Genomic DNA, 23,870 nt, shown 5'->3' on the forward strand with positions numbered 1-23,870 from the left:
TCTTGCATACCACTGGCAAATGACAGAGTGCTCTCGCTTGCTCTCAAAAAAAAAATTCTGATCCATGTCAGAAAACCCACGGTATGCTGTCTTAAATCTCTCTCTTTGACAGACAGTGGATTAAACAGAAAATGAGTTACATCTCCCAGAATCCTATAAATGTGAGTTCCATACTGCAAGGTAGCATGACAAATAGCTGTGGATATAGAAGAATAAAAATAAACCACGTCTGAGATCAGTACAGGCATCACTGCTCGTATCTGCCATGAAAATCGTCTTGAAACCTTTGGATAAGAATTTGAAGTGCATGGCTTCCCTGACATCAAAACTGTGACACTAAGAAAGGGAAAGAACAACAATGAGAAATGGTGCATGGAAGATAGTCCCCGATTCCAGCCGTTCTACTCAATTGAGTAAGGAAGGGAGGGACAGATCAGTCTGGTTCTGATCTGGAAATAAGTGTGGTGAATCTGTGCTTATGTGAGGATATTTCTAAAGGATTTAGAAGGACTTCCAAAGTCGTTCAGAAGTGATTCACTGCAAGAATCTGTAATGACACTAAACTCCTGGACAGGAATTTTCACCTAGATACAGATAGACCCTGACTTATAAACGAGTTACGTACCAAACCCTTGGTCGTAACTCGATCTGTTCATAAGTTGGACTCCATTCATTTACATGTGACTTCGCTGTTTGTAAGCGCGGATCGTGCGTTCGTAACTCGGTGATCGGCTGTAATGCACTTAATGGGAGGTTGGTCATAAATACAAACGGTCGTAAGTTGATGCGCTCATAACTTAGGGACCACCTGTATTTCAGAACACTTCAGAAAAGGAGACACAGAACATGGTCCTATTGTATAGATGATGAAACTAAGGTACGGAGCAGTGAAAGTTCTGGGCCAAACTCAACCAGAAGACCAAGAACAGTCAGGGATTAGAAGCAAGATCTGCCAGGTGACATTTGGGGTACAACTACACAATAACTTAGTCCGTGTTTACACAGCAGGCAGTTATTTTGGAATAATGTCAAAATACTGTCAAGCTAGAGGACTTCTTACTCCAATTTCTGTAACCCTCACAGTACGAGGACTAAGGAAAGTCAGAGGAAGAGTGCTCTATTTTGAAATAAGTGTTGTGTAGATGCTCACAATTTCAAAATAAGCTATTTCAAAATAAGTTGTGAAATTGACATAGCTCAATTTGTGTAGCTTATTTCGAGTTAAGCCCGGCTGTGTAGATGCACCCACAGCGGCCCACCTCTGAGGCCTCAGTGGAAGTACCACACTTGTCAGTGTGTGATATACTCCCTTCCTTGCCCACTCTGCAGTGGATACAGGTCTGTTACAATGCCCGCTAGGAAGCCTCGACTCTCTAGTTCATGATTTTCAATGAGGTCGTCCCTGATCTGTTGGCCAAAATGGCAGCTGTGTCTATAGGATTCTAAACCTTCATAGATGAGGGAGGGTCTTGCAATAAAGACTAGGGAGTGGGATTCAGAATTTGACTTGCTTTGTGCTGTTGTGAATGTACAATCCAGAATCAGATTTTCAAAGACGCTGAGTACTCTCCAGCTTCCACAAAAATTAGTGAGTTGTGCGCGCTCTGCGTCTCCTTGGGATCTAGTTGTACTTTCCGTCCCACCTCTCCAACTACTTCATCCATTGCGATGGTCATGCATCTCTCTCTTTTAATCCCCTCATGCCTTCCTTCTATTACGTGTTCTCTCTTCTGCTAGGTCTTCATGGTAGCTCATCATTGCTATTACTTCTCTGATGCTGGCCAACTAAATCCCTCTTGAGTCACACATGAAAACAATTTTAACTTCCTCATTTTCAAGATGAAGATGGACTTGAATGGTTCCCAGCTCCCATTGCTGGCCCAGTGCTTGCGGGATGAACCGTACACTTACTAGAGAATGTAAAGCTTCATAAGCCATCACCTAAGATCTTACCTGACTCTACATAAGAAGCTTCTGAGCATTTTATGGAACAGAATACCAACCCTAACTCCACAAGAGCAACGGTATTTATTCACTGAGCAAATCCTCCAGTTATTTATACTGTGATAGTGTCTTTTGGGCCCAGCTGAAATCAGGATCCTAGGGAGAGTTTGTTCCTGACCTAAAAGCAGGGGCAAATGGCCATTTTGTGGGGCCCAGGGCAGCACAATTTCACGGGGCCCCCCCCTTTGCCACGGTGCATACGCGGTGGCACCACGCGCATGCACGGTGGCACCACAGTGCATTTGTGGGGCTTCTTGGAGCGCGGGGTTCGGGGCTGCCATCCCACTTGCCCTGCCCTATATCCACCCCTGACTAAAAGGATTGACAAAGGATTGGCTGGAAGAGAGTGGCAGAGAAAAGTGAGCGACATGCCCATGGTTACACACAAGTCAGTGGCAGAGCTGGTAAAAAAAATCCATGTTTCTCAAGGTCAAAGCCAGTGTCTTTAGGCCAAGATTTCAAAAGCAGCTAGTGATTCAGGGTGCCCGACCTGATCTGATTTTGAGAAAGAAGGTGGGCGCTCAACTCTGAGAATCAGCTCCCTTTCAGGAACGTGGAAAGCCATCAGTGTAACTTACCCAGTGCCTTTGAGGAACGTACAGCAGCTTCCTCCAGAGCCTATAATTTTAGGGTTTTCCTGTTTGTTCTAATAAGGCAGGTTTCTGGTGCGGAGCAATATGCCACACTGTCCAGCAGTATGATGGGTGTGATCACTCTATCGCACCATTGGAAAATTCTCCTGTTCTGATTCCACGTCATCTTCCTCCTCTTAATCTTATCTGACAAGTGCAAGCGGAATGTAGGCAGAGCGGCAGCGCTTTCGCCATTCGGAAGATCCATCACAAGCACTGTCAGTCTTCCAGCCGGGTGACTTTTCACACCCTGTTTGCAGTCACACCAGACCACATCCTGGGCTGCTGAGGCCTGATCCTGACAGGGGCAGGGCATGCTGCATTCCCATGGGCCTCCTGCCTTGTTTGCAGGAAGCTGAGGCTCTCGGCACCTCACAAGCCGTGCCGAGCCCTTTGCAGGATCTGCTCGCAGCATCACACAGCTGAAGTCACATGCACAGGCTGTTTCTCTGCACTCAGTTGTGCAGGAATATTTTAAAGAGTGGGGGTGTTGACACCCGCCCCCCCAGCACTGTTCTCCCACCCCCAGCTGAGGCCGGGAGCAAAGCCCTGGTGTGTGGGGCCAACAGCCAGGACCCAGAGCATGGGGCCAAAGCAGAGCCCCGCAGTGCGCAGGGCCAGCAGCCAGGACCCCAGGAGTGGAGTCAGAAGCAGAACCCCCAGTGTACAGAGCTGGCAACAGCCATGACTCTGGATGCAGAGCCAGCAGTAGAGTCACTGGAGAACAGGGCAGCAGCTGGATCCCCGGGTGTGTATCCTGCAGTCTGTGGGGAGGCAGTGGGGACCCTAGGCAGTCGGCTGGGAGCCCAGGAGTGCTGCAGTACCCCTGATTCCTGCGCCTATATCTTCACTTGGACATGTCTAACACATAGAACTTGAATAAAATTGTCTGCCTGCATGTGCTTTCATACCACATGCACACACCACCTCTTCCGAGGGCTGTGGTCTACCTTGCACATATGGATACTGTTTCCTGCCTGTGAGGACTGTGCTCTTCCACAGGGTTTCTTGCCAAAACTCAAGGTGCTTCTCTCTCTCCCAGCCTCTTCACATCAACACTGGGATCCTTCTTTTACAGATGGGTGAGCTAAGGCAAAGAGATGTTAATCATTTCACACCCACCCCCAAAGTGTTGCGCGTTCACAGCTCTGCCTGATGCCAACGCAAACCAGCAGCGTTCAGAACCCCTGAAAGTCGGACACGGAATGATTCGGCTAAACAAAAAGGTTATTTGCGCAGGTCACTGTCCTCACCACTGATGAATCTCACAGCCAAAAAGTCACGTGGCCATTCGAAGTTATTCTCAGTACAAAGATGAGGGTAAGTCATTCACACTTGGCAGGGCACGTACCGCACTGCACAGTGCTGAATTGCATTACAGAGTTTATCTACTTATTCAGTGGAAAGCAATGTCCACTGCCAGAATCTAGCCTCGGTACAGCCCCCTTCCAGCACACTGTAGCAGTGGGTCCCAACCAAGCTTCCCTCCAAGTGGTGCATCAGTCCCGCCCTCCCCCCTCCCGCAGCTGCTTAACCAGCCCCGGCCAGCCAGGGCTCAGGGCTCCTCCGCACAGGGAGCTGCAGGTCTGGATGGGGCTGATTGAGGAGCTGCAGAGCTGTGTGGCCGACCTGCTTAGCGGGTACCTTGGTCTTGACCAAGTGTGATTTGGCTTGTGCACCCCCAAGCCAATGTTTGCATGGAATTTTGGCCTGGACGGACTTTGCTAACACTTTTTATTTAGCCTGTTGAAAAACGAGGCAAATATCTAGAGGGATTGATGCACCCTTGGAAGACGTCTGCGTACAGCAGCCTGAGAACCACTGCACTGTAGCTCAGAATTTACACCCGTGGCGTGCAATTACAAATTGCTTCCACAGCTGTAAGGCAGCTCCAAAAAACATTTTTTAAAGCTCCCTTTCCATGTACTGAAGCAACTGAAACACCCAACACATTTTCTGTTGTTTGACACCTTGGCATACTTCACAAGGTAGCAAATTGAAGCCCATATCACCAATAAGCCAAGATTTGTTAAAGGAAATGAACCTTCATGGGGTGAATGGGCTGTCTTAATCCCTCAAATATTTCTTCTGTTCTTATTTTCCTTTTTGGAAAATGTGCTGCTCTAGTAAACCTCAGATTCTGTTCAGTCACCAAAAAGTGGCGTTTCACAAAAAAATAAAACACCCATCTCACCACCACTACAGCAGTAAAAATGTTGCTGTGCTGAATGCTGCTATTCATCTTGGTAGCTGATGCTAAATGGAACTTCAGATGGTTGGCAATTCAGGACTGATTTGACTGCCTGTTATCCCATATGCAAAATCTTCATGTTGGCCTTGATTCAGGAAAATATTTAAGCTTGTGTTTAAGTCTTGTTCACTTCAATGAGACGTCAGGACACGTTTAAGTAGTTTCCAGATAGGGGTTTTTATTCCTGAATAAGGACCAGTCAGCAGAATCCATAGCTGCGGAGAGCCAGGACTAGTGATGTAACAGCAAAAGAGGAAGATCGTACCTCCTCCTTGCCAGGTAAGTAATTGGGATGTGTCATGTGCTCTCCCCATTCTGGGGCTTTCATTGAGGAACTGCCACGGACTCCACAGGATTGTTTGGGCACTTCCCCAACCCTCAATTCAGAGGAAAATGTGAAAGGCAGAGGATCTGGTAATTACTTCTCAGTTGAATCAGTCTTTTTAGAAATGTATTGTCAATGTCAACTAAACGTCGGGTGAGCTTCTGCTTCATTACTGCTTCTTTTCAATTTTGCAGACTAGCTTCTTATAAACGAATCTTATGATATTAAATTTGCTTTAATAGCACAGCAGAAGCAGTAGGAAAGCGTGTTCCCTGTTAATCGCCTACTATGTCAGAAAAAACAGCTATCCTATGATTTTAATTTTCATTGGAGATTCTGATTCCATTAACACTTCCACTTAGCTGTTTTAGTTTGGAACCATAGCCACAGCACAGAGAAGGATCTCAACTATTTTTTCATTACAGGAAACCCCCAAGAGGTGAACACCCGCGTTGTGGCCCCCTGCATTTACAACCATTCTTGTAAGTGCAGAAGGGGCCGAATCCTCTCCGTCCCCGACTTACGTCCTAGCCCCGCATTTACGACGGTGCACAAAGCCTATCACAAATGCGGGTTCAAGTTACAATGCTCCCGACTTGCGACGCTTCCCCAGGAACCGCTCGCATTGCAAGTCGGGGGCCGCCTGTAAATGCTTTCAGGGAAGGAAAACAGCCTTGCGATTAAAACACTTGACTGGGTTGCAGGAGATCTGGACTATAGTTCCGGCTGGGTCACCTTGGCAAGTCATTAATCCTTTTGTGCCTCAGTTCCCCGCATGTCAAATGTGGAGAACAATGCTTTCTCTTGTGAAAAAAAATCTCACAAAGGTTTGGGGATGTCAGTCATTTGTGGTGTGCTCAAATATTGATACTCCCCTCAATGAGGTGGAATCTGACTAGCCATCCAGTTAGGGAACAGAAGAGATGTCACTGGTCATCTAAGTCACAGCGTAAGTAGTCAAAGATTCTGATTTTACTGCCCATATTCAATTAGCATCTCAAGGCTTCAGTGGGACAATGCCAAGCATAAATATCATGAATAAGGGTGACAGAATTTGCAATATGTTGTAAGTGAAACATCTCTGTGAGGCTACATCTACACTGCAATGCTATTTCGGGATACTGGAGTATCCCAAAATAGCTATCCCTCATCTTCACAGCAAGCCCACTATTTCAAAATATAACGTGCACACTATTTTGACATCACTGTAAACCTCATTTCACGAGGATTAAGGGACGTTTCGGAAAAGGGGGTTATTTTGAAATTTGGTGCTGTGTAGACAGCGCTAAAGTGCAAAATAAGCTATTTCTAAATAAGATTGAAATAAGATAAGATACACAATTTGAGCTACCCAAACTGCATATCTTATTTTGAGCTACAGTGCAGTGTAGACGCACCCCAAGTGTGTAAGGCTACAGACTGTAGCCCCAAGTAAATAAGGTCAGAACAAACTATGGGATGAAAATTGTTCACTTAAATAGATAAACACTTAGAACATAAGAACATAAGAATGGCCATACTGGGTCAGACCATGGGTCCATCTAGCTTAGTTGCCTGTCTGCCGACAGTGGCCAGCACCAGGTGCCCCAGAGGGGGTGGACCGAAGACAATGATCAAGTGATTTGTCTCATGCCATCTGTCTCCAGCCTCTGACAAACAGAGGCCAGGGACATCATTTCTATCCCCTGGCTAATAGCCTCTTATGGACCTAACCTCCATGAAAGTATCTAGCTTCTCTTTAAACTCCGTTATAGTCCTAGCCTTCACAGCCTCCTCTGGCAAGGAGTTCCACAGGTTGACTACGCGCTGTGTGAAGAAGAACTTTATTTTATTAGTTTTAAACCTGCTACCCATTAATTTAATTTGGTGTCCTCTAGTTCTTCTATCTTATTTTGATAAATGCAAACAAATAAATGCAAATAAATTTCGATAAATGCAAATAAAACATGCATTTGAAGAAGCCAGGGTAAGTTCATAGAGCAAAAATTGCTAAAACACCATTTGATTTGCAACAAGTCATCTGATTGCTAGGGAAATCCTAGTTCCATTGAAATAAATGGTGTTTGGTCATTGACTTCAGTGGGGCCAGAATTTTGCCTCCAACATATATCAGCTTGAAAAAAAAAGATATAGGTGAGTGATTATTAAATTCATAAGCATTAAGAAGCAAATCTCCCCCTTCACTCCAACAAATTTAACCATACATGCACTGGGCAGGGGGAGATATTAAAGTGAATTACATTTTGCAGTATTATATTGAAAGAAATTGGTTAAATAAATCATTTTAATCAAAGAAACAAATGGAAAGAGAAATGGAATGAGGCCTTGTAGACTGCTTTTGGCACTTGTGGATTTGTTTTCTATTCCCTTTCGCTCAATAAACTGAAGGATGACTGAGTTCATTTCACAGAAGATGGATTGTATTTTTCTTCCTGAGCATTGCAATGTCCATTGAATTCAACCAGAAAAAAATTACCGTGTTTTAAAAACTCATGATTTCTATATTATTAGAGACAAACTGCACAGCTGGGACAAGGAGAAGGAAAGGAATGCAATTTTGATGTACGATAGCAGTGATTATCTAAAAATGGTGGTCAATGCTGAGGGGCACTTCTTAGTGAGCCTTCAATTTAGAACTGGAGACTGGGCCCCACACCAAACCCCCTGAATCCAGTTCAAGCACTCCCAACTCAAACACCCAGAAATGTACATGAAATTGGTGATGGACCACATCGACTAATCCACCAAAATGTGGCAGGGAGAGATGGAGGAAGAAATTAAAAAAAACAACAATGGCAGGCTAAATACAGACAGACAAATCCAGCCAGCTGGAATTGGTAGCCATGTAAGCAACACCTTGGCTAAGTTTAGACTACAGACTTTTTTTGAAAAAAGTGGCCTTTTTTTCGAAAAAACTTCACCTGCATCTAGACTGCTGTCATGTTCTTTTGAACTTAAATCGAAAGAACACGGCATTTTTTTTGACAGCAGTAAACCTCATTTAACAAGGAAGAACACCTTTTTTCAAAAGCACTCCTTTGAAAAAAGGTGTTCTTGAACGCAAACAAGGCTTTTTCGAAAGAGAGCTTCCAGATTGCTCTTTTTCGAAAGTCTTGTGGCTGTCTAGATGATCTCTTTTGAAAGAGGCTTGTAGTCTAGATGTACCCCTAGGCTACATCTACACTGCAGGCTTCTTGTGCAAGAACTGTTTTGCGGAAGAGTTCTTGTGCAAAAGGTCTTCCACAAGAGTGGTCCACAGTGCCAGATGCTTTTGCACAAGAGCTTCCATAGCAGTGTGGATGCTCTCTTGCGCAAGAAATCTCTGATAGCCATTTTAGCCATAGGGGTTTCTTGCACAAGAAATTCATGTTGCCTGTCTACACTGCCTTCTTGTGGAAGAGCTCTTGCGCAAGAGGGCTTATTCCTCATGGGGAGAGGAATAACTCTTCCGGAAGAAGCCCTGTTTTCTGACGCTGTACTGTAAATTTACTTGCACAAGAACGTGCGTGCAGTGTAAACACTCTGCAAGTTTTTGTGCAAGAACAGCTGTTCTTGTGCAAAAAGCCTGCAGTGTAGCCGTAGCCCTAACATCAACTGGATAAAATTCACCCCAGTGCAGCAAGCCAGCAAAAGGCCTATAGATCATATTTTGAGGGCAGAACTGGCGCCAATACCTTTGCTCTATATCGCTGTATGAGGAAGGGGGTGAATTTTGCCCATGTGAGAAAGACCCTAGGCTAGGAGTGACCACTCTCGGGTTACTCTCCACCAGAAGCTTAAAGCATCTTGGCTGGATTGTTCTAGAGTACCCTCAAGATCCCTCTGGTGGAAGAGTCTGAGGCAGGCAGGACAGACCTGCAGTTGGTGTCAGTCGGCGTCACTCCAACTGAAGACAATGCAGCTAGGCAGATTTAAACCCACTGAGGAACTGGCTTACTCTTTTCACCACATCAAGTGGCAGATTGGGAAGGTGAAAATAAACCCTAACAGCCTTCCTAGTCCCAGCAGGGATTAGAGAGAGAAAAAGCAATATCATTCTTACATATGGGAATTCCTTGTGTCCCACAGGGACAAGCACTGACGTAGGAAACCAGACACATTTGCTGAATGGATCAGAGGTCGGCAGCATTGGTTGCATAGGACATTTTTTGGATTCCTAGCAAACATTAACTCTTTATGGAAGTGTAATACAAAAATTAGAGCATTAACTGCATATCCAGCTTTTTAAGCTTTTGCAGCCTAAATACCAAGGTACCTACGTGCCTAAACCCAAGGCTTGGGAGTCTAATTCCCATTTTGGGCTCTATTATGATCCACCAATGCCTCAGACACCTCTACACACTGGGTCCCTCTGTTTTCAGAGTATAAATTCTTGAGGCACCTAAAGTTCTGCCTCTGGGCATGCATGCTGCTGCCTCTACCTCTAGGCATCTAGTCCCTGCCTAAGCCTTCACACAACTCACAAACTGAGGAAAAAGAGGTGTTCAATGTGCTAAAAAGCACTCCCACCGCCACCAGGACCTCCAACGACTCCTTGGTAGGGTACATCCTGGTGCCCTTCTTCCTCATCACCGTCATTGGCATCGTCTTGGTGGTGATGATGTATTTTCAGAAGAAGAGGAGGTTTGACAGGCTACGACACCACCTACTACCGGTGTACAGCCATGACCCCACAGGGGACCTGCACGAGGCTGAACAGGAACTGCTGGAAGATCCAGATGACACCAAGATGATTACAGTGCAAAAGGCCTTGATCACGGGCAGTGGGTGGAAGAGGCAGGAGAAGGCATTGCCTTTCCAGACTGCCAGGCACAGCCTCCTCCACACTCTGCCTCCAGGATGCCCCTGTTTCAGTGCAGCTCCTGGGCTGTACCCGTGGTGAGGCTGGAGACACTATGGCCATGTGCCCTCTCCAAACTCTGGGGCTAGGGAAGGCTGAGGCCAGTAAGGCTCACGCAGGGGGCTGGAGCCTGCTCCTGTGGTGGGGGTGTGGGCAGGAGGGGGTGCCTAGCTCCTACAGGGGGCAGGGCCCTAGGTGGAAGGGGAGGGGCCTTAACCAGTCCTAGGTTCACCCACTGCCTATGGCATTGATCCTGCAATTTCCATGAGACACGAGGATCGGTCTATGTGGAGTTCAGTGCAGAATCATCGCTACCTTTGTGACAAGCAGCATCAGCTAGATGAGATTCGAATTGGCGGAGACACAGAAATTTTAGAGCACAATTGAAGAGCCTCTCCAGGCCTTTCCTATAAAATCCAGAACAAAACTACCCCTCCTTAGAAACCCTGATTGCCAATAATTTCCTGCAGCAAAGTGGGGAGTTCAGCATACACATTCCCATCACTTTTGCCCACAGGTCCTCATTTATTATCTCAAAGGCAATGGGTGCAAATTATTTACGATGCAAAGGGACTTCAAGCTGAGCTGTATTGCTACAGGCCACAAGCCTAGGCATGCAATACTTCACTTAGGAACTTGCAAATTGGCTTCAATATTTAGCGTGTAAGTGGGTTGTCAAAGGTTTAACAGACCTATTGCCAAAAAACTACTCTGCGAGATTGGGTTTTTTCCCTTTGATTGCGTCTCTCTTCTGTAAAGTCTCATTTGAATGCTGTTAACACACATCACAGACACTGAATTATTTAGTGCTGCACACCTATCTTACTGAGATGAAATCTTGCAGATCAAAAGAAAATGTTTACTTCAGAGGGATGAAGTTGCAGTTTACACAAAGCATGAGGAGGAGAAGGACACAGTGAAATATTATGGGAATCATCTAATAGGAAATTAGTTTAAACCCTTTTCAACAGCCCTCACTGTGAGTCATTCATGTTGGAGACACAATGTTCACCCAATTCCCAGCCTCTTTTATCCTCTGTATCATTATCTGGCTGCTGACTCTCAGACTTTCCATTCACTGAGCGTTGTCCTCCTAATATTGTTCCTGCCCATCTTCTACGTTTTGTTATTAGTACAGGGGTGAATACCAAGAGGTGACATGGTTATCTATGAAGCAAAGAAGAGGCCTTATTTTTCGCTGCTAGGGTGTGTCTAGACTACAGGGTTTGTCGACAAAAGTGAGCTTTTGTCGACAAAACTAAACCTGCGTCTACACTACCGCCACGTTGTGTCGACAGTAAGTCGACAGAACGCGGCAGTTTTGTCAACAGCTGTAAACCTCATTCTACGAGGAATAATGCCTTTTGTCGACAGAGTTATGTCAACAAAAGGCATTATTGCATCCACACTGTGCTTTTACAAAAGAGAGCATCTAGACTCTCTGTCGAAAAAGTGGCTTGCATTGTTGACATAACTGGCTATAGTCTAGATGCTCTTTGTCAACAGAGCCTTTGTCGACAGTATCTGTTGACAAAGCCTCTGTCGACAAAAGCCTGTAGTATAGACGTAGCCCTAGAGCAAACTCCATCCCTAGAGGTTTTTAAATCCCAGCTTAACAAAGGCCTGGCTGAGATGAGTTAGTTGGGATTGGTCCTGCGTTGGGCAGGGGGTTGGACTTGATGACCTCCTGAGGTCTCTTCCAATCCTATGACTCTAGGTAAGGGGACCAGATGACTCAGGATTTATAAAGGGAAAGGATTTTTTTTGCCACCGTTTTACATCAATTCCTGTTAGATACCAATCAGAAATGGCAACTGTGTCATACAGAGGAAGATTTACTCATCTCAGTCCATTTTCTGTAGGATTAACCTTGAGCTACAGAGTGAGGCTGGCTTATGCTAAAAGATTTAAGGGTTCTTCAAATGGGATTGGTAGGGTTGCCAGCTTTGGGTGGGTGAATTTCTGGAGGTTTCATCACATCTTTAAATCTGGGAGACTCCAGAGTAATCCTGGAGGGATTGGTGCCAGCTAAGGTGGGAACCTTCAATGCCATCGCTCAGCCAGGTACAAAGCAGGACAGCAGTGTCCCTGGAAGAAGAACTAGAAACTAGCCACTGCCCTCAACTTCACCGTATGATGCTACCCACCTATAGGATGCGTACTATAGATAAGAATTAATGAAGGGGGGAATTGGCTTGAATGGAGTCAGTTGGGAAAACCTGATGGGGAAAGCTATTTCTAAGTGAAAAAACAAACAAACCCCACAACAACAAACTGCTATGGAGCTAATGTATCATCTCCATTTGGAAAATACTGAAAGTGACTTAAATAAGGGTCAGATTTTTCAAAAATGCTCATCACCCAACATTTTGAGCTGTTTGGAAAACAGGGCACTTACGTTAGGTATGTATTTGGGAGCTGAGCTCTTCTGAGAGCTCTGACCTCAGTGTACAGCTACATTTCATGCATGCGCAACTCATGAAACACATGGACTCATTCCAAGCATCCCTCTCCATTGTCTAAATGTTGCTGAAGACCATCTATGAAGGGTGTTTAGTGAGCAGGTATTATTGCAGGAGGCTAAGTCAAGCTGCCTCTTGCAAGTACCAAGTATTCTATTATTTGGATAGTCCAGGCCCCCAAATAGTATCTATGCACCAGTGCCCATCCAAACCTGTTTGTCGAAGGGTGTAAGATACATTACAGGGCGAGAGGTCTGCTCACAGCTCACTAGCTATTACTTGGAGCCACAAATCACAAAATCTCTTCTACTGAAATTGAAAAAGAGACGCTAGAAATGCTTCTAAAGTCAATGAGCCATTAAATAGTTGACAATATTCTTTATAGGAGCCTAGCATAGTTAATTAATCCCAAAATAATTATGGTAAATGTGAATACTTAGCACCATTGACTGTGCCAAGGGCCAGATCTGCAGCTAGTATATGCTAGCAAAATTTACTATGTCAGTTTTACACCTGCTGAGGATCTGTGTCCCTGCTCATCCCGGCCAGAAATCATAGAACACTAGAACAGGGACCTCCAGGACCTTATTCACTCCAGTACCGGCATTCATGGCAGGCCCAATCACCATCTAAACCATCCCTGACAGGTGTCAGTCTAACCTGCTCTTAAATATCTCCAGGGATGGAGATTCCACAACTTCCCTGGGCAATTTATTCCAGTGCTTAACCACCCAGACAGTTAGGAATTTTTTCCTTAGGGTCCAATTTAAACCCTCCCCTGCTGCAATTTAAGCCCATTGCTTCTTCTTTTAGGTTAAAGAGTTTATTTTTTCCTCCCTCCTTCTTATATCATGCTTTTAGGTATTTGAAAGCTGCTATCATATCCCCTCTCTGTCTTCTCTTTTCCAAACTAAGAAAACCCAATTCTTAGTCTTCCCTGATCGGTCATGTTTTCTAGACCTTTAATCATTTTGTTGATCTTCTTTGGACCTTCTCCAAATCTTTCCTGAAATGTGATGCCCAGAACTGGACACAATGCTACAAATGAGGCCTAATCAGTGCAGAGTAGAGCGGAAGAATGACTTCTCTTCTTGCACACAACACTCCTGTTAAAAAAAAAACATTTTTTTTGGCAACAGAGTTACACTGTTGACTTGTGATCCACTATGACCCCTAGATCTCTTCCTGCAGTTCTCCTTCCTAGACAGTCATTTTCCATTTTGTCTGTGTGCAATTGACTGCTCCTTCTTAAGGGAAGTACTGTGCATTTGTGACCTAATGTAACTTTAGAACAAGGGGGTGGGAGAAGCTATTCATCAGAACTCCTGCATTCTATACCTGACTCTTGAATCTTCCATTAACTTGGGAACGGGCATTTTTGTGCTTACAGATGGGTAAATTCATGCAATGTTACAAAGCTTACCTGCCCCCTGCATTTGACAAAGATTAAATTAATTAATGGTTGCAAGCCCTTAGATATCCTTGGCTGAAACACATCATCCGTAGCAAGTATTATTATGAAAGCCCTGCAAGAGTATTGACACTCACCTCACACGAGCGCCTCAGTTTGGCCAAGTGCGGGTTCCTGCACTGCCTCAGTCTGCAAAGCCTTGCAGATACTCAGCCCTCTGGCTGAGTCACACAGCCTTGTGTGTAATCACAAACCTCTTCCGGGTTATACCTCTAACAGAGGCCCATGCTGGTGCCCTCTGAATCCAGTCACTCAATCTGTTTCCCCACTTCGTAAGGGAGTGGTGCCTCTAGAACCTCTCCTCCTGGAGACAATGTCCTGCACAACTCCCCACTTGGAGCTCTCCCTTCCAGGTCTCCCTTCTAGAATCATAGAACCATAGAGCTGGAAGAGACCTCAGAAGGTCATCAAATCCAGCCCCCTGCTCTAGGCCTGCAGCTTCTTATATAGTCCCTCCTGGCTCCTGATTGGCTGGTTCCTCCACAGCCACTCTGGCCTCCTTGGAGGACTTGGCTCTACGCCGGATTTTAGCATTGAGAGGGAGGAAAACAAAGTAAGAAAGGATATAGCTGGGGGTAGGAGAACGTACATAAGGAGGAAGGGCAGAGTGGATACTAGTCTAATAGGTCATATTAGAGGTACAATGTCCATGCCAAATGGGGTAAAGAATGTGAGTGAGGCCAAACAGCAAAAATTAAGATGTTTGTACACCAATGCGAGGAGCCTAGGTAACAAAAAGGAGGAACTAGAGCTACTGGTCCAGGAAGTGAAACCAGATATTATAGGAATAACAGAAACATGGTGGAATACTAGGCATGACTGGAGTACAGGTATTGAAGGGTATGTGCTGTTTAGGAAAGACAGAAATAAAGGTAAAGGTGGTGGAGTAGCATTGTATATCAATGCTGAGGTAGATTGCAAAGAATTAAAAAGTGAAGGAATGGAGAAGACAGAGTCTGTCTGGGCAAAAATCACATTGGGGAAGAAAACTATTAGATCCTCCCCTGGGATAGTGCTTGGAGTGTGCTATAGACCACCAGGATCTAATTTGGATATGGATAGAGACCTCTTTAATGAGTCCAAGTGCACACGAGTCAGATAGCACATGAGCAGTCTGTCGCTTGGCTCATCCCCAGCAAAGGTAAGAGATCTCTTCGTTAAAACTCACCTTAACATGGTCTCCTTGGGCATTGAGGAGCCAAGGGAAATGACAATGAATACAAGTACTGGGGCTGGCACAGAGGCATGGATGCCGATTTTGTGGGTGCTCTGAGGCTGGAGCACCACTGGAAAACAAAGGAGGTATTCAGCACTCCACCAGCTGACCAGGTCCTCCTCCTCCTCCCCCAAGCCTCCCACCCACTGCTGATCAGCTGTTCTGTGATGGACAGGAAGTGCTGTGAGGAAGAGGGAGGAGCAGAGGCAGGAAGAGGAGGAGCAAGGATGGGTTATGATTGGGGGAAGGGGTGGAATGGGGTGCAAAGAGGCAGGGCGGAGGTGGGGCTTAGGATGGAGTAGGCGTCGTGCACCCACAGGGCAAATTAGAAAGTCAGCACCCCAGGGTTGGCATATGCTTGGCAGAGCGTCACTCGATATTACACGTGGTCAGGGCAGAGGGAAGAAAGGAAATACACAGTTTTGTAAGAAGTGTTTGAGTTAGGATCTCTAATTCAATATTTGGTAACTTTCAATAAAATATATAGTATTACATGGACATTTTGCAAGAGTTTTTGATTTTACTATTAAAGCGTTTCTTGTGAGGGAAGAGGGTGGGACTGGGGAAAATACAGTGAAGGAGGATTTTTAACGGGCTCTGCTAGACACTGGCTCCTTCCATCTGAAGGGCAGGTTTCAAAGTAAATTCTTGCTTGGCAAGATCTGCAGTGAAACCACAGAGGCACTGGAGAGAGAAAATGTAGTGTTAATAACTATCCAATAAAGAGAGTTTGCTTGTTGGAAGATAACAGTGCCGCTATTGTACAAGAAAGTGTTTGATTCATAGAGTATGTCTACACTGGCCCCCTAGTTCGAACTAGGGAGGCTAATGTAGGCATTCGAAGTTGCAAATGAAGCCCTGGATTTAAATATCCCGGGCTTCATTTGCATCTTACCGGGCGCCACCATTTTTAAAAGTCCCTTAGTCCGAACTCCGTGCCCGCGGCTACACGCGGCACGGAGTAGGTAGTTCGAATTAGGATCTCTAATTCAAACTACCATTACTCCTCATGGAATGAGGTGTACCGGTAGTTCGAATTAGAGATTCTAATTCGAACTACCTAGTCCGTGCTGCGTGTAGCTGCGGGCACGGAGTTCGGACTAAGGGACTTTTAAAAATGGCGGCACCCGGGAAGATGCAAATGAAGCCCGGGATATTTAAATCCCGGGCTTCATTTGCAACTTCGAATGCCTACATTAGCCCCCCTAGTTCGAACTAGGGGGCCAGTGTAGACATAGAGTTCACCAATAGCAGCCATTTCTTAACCACTGTGCCATCATCATCTCAGCTGGAAGAGCAAATTTTAACCAAGAGGCGTTGGTTAATGCTTTGTGCACTTCGCAACAAAAACTATTCTCCGAGGTTCGAATGAAGGGAAACAAACTCCTCTACTTCACATGGTTGCACCTTAAGTTCAAAGATAATGCAATTGCTGCTAAACTCAAGACAGAAAAAAACAAGTCTCACAATGATGCTAAATCTCTTTCATAATCGAGATCATGCCTATCACATAATCCATTGCCAGTTAGAGACCTTCTTCCTCATCTAGCAGTACAGGAAGGGGCAAGGCTGTTGCGACTCTTAGTTTCAGCACGTCTGCCCTGATGTATTAGATAGCCGAGTCCATTTCTCTGTGTAGTTTCTCACTGGAGCTGAGATTAAGGAACTCACTTGCCAGATGAGACTGGAACAGTATAAACCCCTGGCACTTTCAGAGTGAAACAGAAAACTCATCTCTTCCACTTAGATTGCCTGTGATAGCCCTCACTCACATCAACCTCCTCATTGAAAATTAATACCTTTCAGTTATAGACTCATAGACTCCAAGGTCAGAAGGGACCATTATGATCATCTAGTCTGACCCCCTGCACAGTGCAGGCCACAAAATCTCACCCACCCCTCCTAGAATAATCCTCTCACCTATATCTCAGATATTGAAGCCTTCAAATACTTTGAAGACCCTAAGATGCAGAGAATCCTCTAGCTGTGATCTGTACCCCATGCTACAGAGGAAGGCGAAAAACCTCCAGGGCCTCTGCCAATCTACCCTGGAGGAAAATTCCTTCCCGACCCCAAATATGGTGATCAGCTAAACCCTGAGCATGTGGGCAAGACTCATCAGCCAGACACCCAGAAAGTTCTCTATAGTAACTCCTATCATCCCTCTATTGACCTATTTCCCACTGATAATGAATGGTCAATTAGTTACCAAGATCATGTTATCTGATCAAACCATCCCCTTCATAAACCCATCTAGTTTAATCTTGAAGGCAGATAGATCTTTTGCCCCCACTACTTCCCTTGGAAGGCCGTTCCAGAACCTCACTCCTCTAATGGTTAGAAACCTTCGTCTAATCTCAAGTCTAAACTTCCTACTAGCCAGCTTATATCCATTTGTTCTTGTGTCCACATTGGTATTAAACTTAAATGATTCCTCTCCCTCCCTGGTATTTATCCCTCTAATATATTTAAAAAGTGCAATCATGTCCCCCCTCAGCCTTCTTTTGGTTAAAGTAAACAAGCCAAGCTCCTTGAGTCTCCTTTCATAAGACAGGTTTGGAGTTCTCCTTGGACTTACGGGCAATAGAGAAGAACAACAGGTGGGGGCAAAGAGGGCAACTGCTCTGGGACCTGGTGATTCAAAAGAATCTGGTGCTCCCAGCGGCTACTGCTGTTACCGTGGCAACAGCCAGACCCCCCCCCCCAGGCCCTCTAAATTGCCACTGAGGGTGCTAACGACTGGCTGGAAGGGGGATACGGTGAAATCTGGGTAGTACTGAAGGCTGGCTGCCCCCAGTCCCATCCTTTCCACCTGAAACCCTGCCCCTGCTACTCTTCATCTTGCCCAGGGGCCTGGCAATTCTGTCAGCTCCCCTGAATATGAAGGCTTCCCAGAGAAAGGGATGGGGGGGGCAGGAAGCGGGGAGACAGCCTCCTGCAAATCCCATCTAGACTTACTCACAATCATTCCCGCGTGCAACAGAAAAGAGCAGGTGAGTGCTGGTACAGAAAGACACAGCGGTTGCAGGTCTGGCAAGGGCTACATTGGCTGTGGTGGGAAGTGATGTTGATTTCCAGTGCTAAGACTAAACATGTGGCGTGTCAGTCTTCAAGGCCATGTTGCTCTCTGCACATCTCCCAAGATCTGTGGTTCTTCCCTCGGTCTTGAGAAAACTAGAGGTCAGGGACGAGTGGATGAGCCCATTTCCAGCTTCCTACAAGCCAAAGCATCTACCGGACAAGAGCTGTGTGCCCTGCTCAGGTGGAGGGGTTTGTGATAGGTGTGTGCTGAGCCGGGGAAGCAACGTTTCATCCACTGTCAAGTGGGATGTCAGAAAACGTTATCATCGATGGAATTACAGGGCTGGTGGCTACAGGGCCCAGGATTTGGCATGGCCCTCTTTCCCTCCAGCAAGGAACTCTGCTTTGGACATTCTTGTCAGGGGCCTTCTTTTCTTGAACTTCTTAAAGAGACAGCAAGAGTGTTTAATGCCTCACCATCACCACTGATCTTTTAAAAACAATGAAGCATCCTGTGGCACCTTAATGACTAACGGATTTATTTGGGCATAAGCTTTCATGGGTAAAAACCATTTTGTCAGATGCACCATTGGGTGCTTTGCAGACAGCTAACAAATACAGTAATTCTGGCCACAATCCCGCAAACACCTATGCACAAGAGTAACTCCATACGTGAGTCAACATATCCATGCAGAGCAGTCCCATCTGAGTCCTCTAGCTGCACAGACACATTTTCTCCACTTACACAGATGTGTCCATACTCACACTTCCTTCAATTTGGCAAACGTTTATCTAGATGGGAGTAATTTTACCTGTGCGCCTTGTTACACCAGAGGTTAGAATGATGGATGTCATCGTTTTGTACTGGCGACTCCTTTCATATCACAAGGTTCTGAGTGTGACCCTCCTCCGCTAAATTACAAACACATTTAAAATAGATTGAACATTCTTACAAATGCTGGAGGCAATGCCAGGTTTGGGGTGGAGGTTGACAATTCGCAACCCCCTGTGTAGCAACCTCGCATCCCCCTGAGGGGTTTCAATCCCTAGTTTGAGATTAGGGGGGTTCTCCATCAAGGTATATTATGAACTGAGGTTGCTACTGGGGATTTTGGGCTAACCTGAAATTTGCCACATGCCTGGCTGTGAATGGAGCTCTGTAAAGTGGCCAAGACTGACCCAAAGAAGGGCTGATGTTTAGATGCACAGACAATGGATTTTCAAAAATAAAACAGGTGCTCGGAATGGTGTCAGTTTCAGGTTTCACTCCCTTCTCTGCCATGGAGTCTATGCACAGCCAACTATCAGAATGTGCTGATAGACATATTTGCTAGAATAAACAGCCTAAGGCAAACTGCTGCATCCAAGGACCCTGTGCAGATTCTGCACCATTCCTGGAAGGATTTGATCTTCTTTACAAATTGAGAGACATGGCCTTGGGGGACAAGACCTTGTCTCTATCTGTTTCCTGGGAAATGGGAGCCCTCGGCTTGAAGTGACTCATTTGAAATATATTTTATATGATTGGGTCAGAACAATAGAAAGGGGAAAAAACAAAACTAGAAAAGATACAAGGAAAAAGCGTCCAATAATACTTTCAGGACTATCTTTGGGGGCCCTGAATTTTGAAAACCAGAGTTAGTGCAACAGTGGAACAGAATTCTGCATTGGTCCTGATACAAGAAGTCTAATTTTAAGCACACCAGTCTCAGTGACTTCAAATTGGACTAGTCACGTAACTAAAATTAAGCTCAGATGTAAATAAGCAAGGCCTGAGTAAATTGATATAGATCCAGAACTCTGCCACTATTGTTAGCAGTGCTGGATTATGCCAGTGTAAACAAGAGCAGACTTTGGTCTTTGATCTTGTAATTGTAGGTAGTTAAGGGAATTTTTTTACCGGTACTAAAATAATAGTTACAAAACCAAGCTGAAAGAAGAAATAGATTTCCTGTCTTCATATCACTACTTTGAATCTAAGTTGTTTCCAGTGGGAAGAATCCTGCATCAATGGAAACTTACAAAGGGTTCTGGGAAATCCATGTGAATAAAAAGGGGCAGCTCTGTCTTTCGAATAATCTCCTTCAAGACTTGCAGACTAGAGTATGGGAGTGGGAGGCAGAACTCCTGGGTACTCTTTCCTACTCTCACTATGGGCAGGAAGCTTAACATCCATGCCTCCGTTTACCCAAGGCCTGCAAGGAAGTAGACAAACATAATGAGTAGCTACTTACAGTGGGTATGTCTAGACTGAGACCCTCTGTCGGAAGAGGGATGCAGATTAGGAAGGTCGACATTGCAAATGAGGCAGGGATTTAAATATCCCGAGCCTAATTTGCATAAAAATGGCCACCGCTTTTTGCTGACAGCACTTTGTTGGCAAAAAGCAGCAGTCTAGAGGGGAATCTGTAGAGAAAGAAAGCCTTTTTCGACAGATCCCTTGTGCCTCCTGCAAGGAGGTTTACAGGATCTGTTGAAAAAGGCTTTCTTTCTCAACAGATGCCCCTCTAGACTGCCGCTTTTTGCTGACAAAGTGTTGAGTCGGCAAAAAGTGGTGGCCATTTTAACGCAAATTAGGCACGGGATATTTAAATCCCTGCCTCATTTGCAATGTCGACCTGCCTAATCTGCATCCCTTTGCCGACAGAGGGATGCAGTCTAGACATACCCAGAGTGACCTCAGATGAGTTGTAACACACTACATCACTGTAGAATTTTATACTATTCTTGCACAGGTGAAAGTCCCAGGTGGAAGAACGGCCATAGAAAGGAGGCGTTTCCTATTTGTAAAGTAGATCTAACGCTTACCTAGGACCTGCCTTTTCTATAGTGCTTTGGGACCCAAATTCTCAGCTGCTGCAGTCTGGCACAACTCTCTCAATGCCAGTAGAGTGATGCCTGTTTAAAACAATTCAGCATCTGGCCATGGTGGACCACAAATGCAATATTCTAGTTTAGTCTGGTGAAAGAGAGGGCAGAATCAGACCCTGCATGTTCCTGATATTATGCTTACTGCATTCTCCATGCTTACCAAGGTTTTGGATTCTGACAAAGCTATCAACAAAGAGGCAAGAGGAGGGACAGCTTTACCTTGTGGACACCTGATTCCATTTTCTCTTCCTACAGACATATCCTCCTCCCAGTTGCAGCGCCAGCGGATAACGTTTGTGAAACAGTGCAAGCAGAAATTAGAGTCATTGTATGTGTAGAAATGACTTGAGCCAAAGCAAACACCTTTGGAGCAATGCTGGCAGAGGCAGTGCCCATCAGCTATTATTGCCTTGACATGAATTCAGTTACAATCTTGAGTGGCACAGCGATAACTTTCCTTTGAACAACAGCAACAAAAAAAGTCCCTGGAATTCCATCAAGGTGTCTTAACAAGTCAGAGGCGAGCTTCCAATCCCTCTGTGCTCAGGTGAACAGAACCCAACTGCTGCGCCGCTGCTCAGGTCACAGGGATGGCAAGTTTTAAGTATCTGAGTGAGACAAGGTGACTTCAGAACAGATGCCTCGGGAGAAAGGCAGCAAGCAGAGAAAGCAAATCAGAATGGCATGATGCAGCGGAGTATCTGGAAAGTAACAAACACAGATGTGCAGAATTAGACTGTCCCAGCTGAACTTACTATTAGGGAAGATTTCCCTTCCCTCCCCCCCAAAGAGCTCCATTCCCTTTCTGGCACCAAAAATGAATGGTAAGGCTTTCAGAGAGTGCAGGAGTGGCTTTGTAATTCAGGAGATCAGACCAGATAATCATAACTGTCCCATCTGGCCTGAAAATTGATTTATCTATGAATGAACGAGGCATAAATTTGCACCATATCAAGCTCATAACTCCTAGGTGGAGTTACAACATCTCATTCAGAAAGACATCAGCTCTTGATTTAAAAGATTTCAAGGGATGAAAACTCTACCTTGGAAAGCTGTTACCATGGTTAATCACCCACACAGTCCAAAATCACAATTTACATTTTCTCACTTGAAATTTGTGTAGAACGGTAGGACTGCAGCTTCCAACCATTGGATCTCATTATGTCTGCGTCACATTAATTAAACTATCTTCTGCAACTGGGACTCCTCGCACCACGTAGGTTTTTATATAGCAGTCAAGTCACTTTTTAACGGATATTCTTCGATGAAGAGAAGGGGGACTTGAACTCAACACTAATCTAAGCCCTTTAGGGTAGATTTTTCAAAGGTGCAAAGGGCGATTTAGATGTCCATCTCCCACTCAATTTGCATAACTTATTTCGAGTTAAGCCCTACAGTATAGATGCACCCTTAGAAACTCATTTCTACATCTCTTTGCTCCCTTTCAGCTGCCCATTACTGTGGGTGATTTAAATCCCTTTAGGCCTGTAAGTAGGCCTGGGTTTGGAAGTAACTGTGCACAAACTTTTCTACATTTGTTCCACTCATCTCTATGGTATGTTTATACAGCAAAGTTATTTTGAAATAACAGCTGTTATTTCGAAATAACTTTCCTAACGTCTACACAAGCCAACTGCTATTTCGAAATTAATTCGAAATAGCAGACGGCTTATTTCAAAATTGGTAAACCTCATTCCACGAGGTTTCAATTTCGAAATTGCTATTTCAATATAAGCGCTGTGTAGACGCTTATTTCAAAATAGGGGGGCTCCAGCCCTTCCCAGGGCGCCCTGCTGGCCACCCTGGCCACAAGGTAACTTCTGACCTGATGCCCTGCCGGAACCAGTTCTGGCTGGCCTTAAATGTGATTCAGCATCCAATCAGTGTGAACGTGCTATTTTGAAATGCATTTTGTGTGTAGACGTGTTATTTCAAAATAAGATATTTTGAAATAACTATTTCGAAATTAGATATTTTGATATAATGCTGTAGTGTAGACATAACCTATGGGAAAAAACCCCCGAGCCTCTTAACCTCTGCATCCCCTCTACTTTAGATATAGAGGAAAGATGCTTTCTGAATATCGTAGCAACATCAAGGCCTCTCCTAAGTTAGCAGAGTTAAAGCTCCCACTTCAGATGAGAAAACTTCTAATTAGCCAGCAGAGATCTTCCGCCTCCAGCCTTATTTGGTTTAATCTCCACAGCTGTCCGCCTTTGATGGAAAATTTGTGATGATTTCATGGTGGCTGCTTGGAAAAAGTCATCAAGTTTCATGGTTATTTCATGGGCGAGAGGGGAATAAATGTGGTGAACAGTGATTTAATTAGGGTTCTGTCATAAAACCGCAATCTTCAAATGGTTGCTTATATATCAGCACTGAAATGTCTCCAATTGTCATAGGATCCTTTAAATCCGCTTAGTTCATTGAGAGCTGGCAGAAAGAGTGAAGGCTGACAGCCCGACAACCTAATGGGAGGACCCTCCTCCCAGAACAGACACACTCCTCTGATGATGGTCTTGATCCCGATCCCATTCAAGTCAATGAAAAGAATCCCCGTCAGCTTTAATGGCACCCAATCGAGCCTGGTGCGCCTCAGCCCTGAAGTGGTTTTCAAAGACGTCCTCCGGCAGAGGAAGAGCCACAGCAGGCCAATGTGCAATGCACCGCAGCTTGAGGGTTAGTGCAGCGGGCTGGACTCAGAAGATTGGCGCTCCATTCTGAGAGCTATGAACAAGGAGGGGGCAGTTGGTACCCAAAGTACGGGTTAGTTTTAT

Source organism: Pelodiscus sinensis, chromosome 28 (genome assembly GCF_052426305.1).
Source record: "Pelodiscus sinensis isolate ZL-2025 chromosome 28, ASM5242630v1, whole genome shotgun sequence".
Classification (NCBI taxonomy): domain Eukaryota; kingdom Metazoa; phylum Chordata; order Testudines; family Trionychidae; genus Pelodiscus; species Pelodiscus sinensis.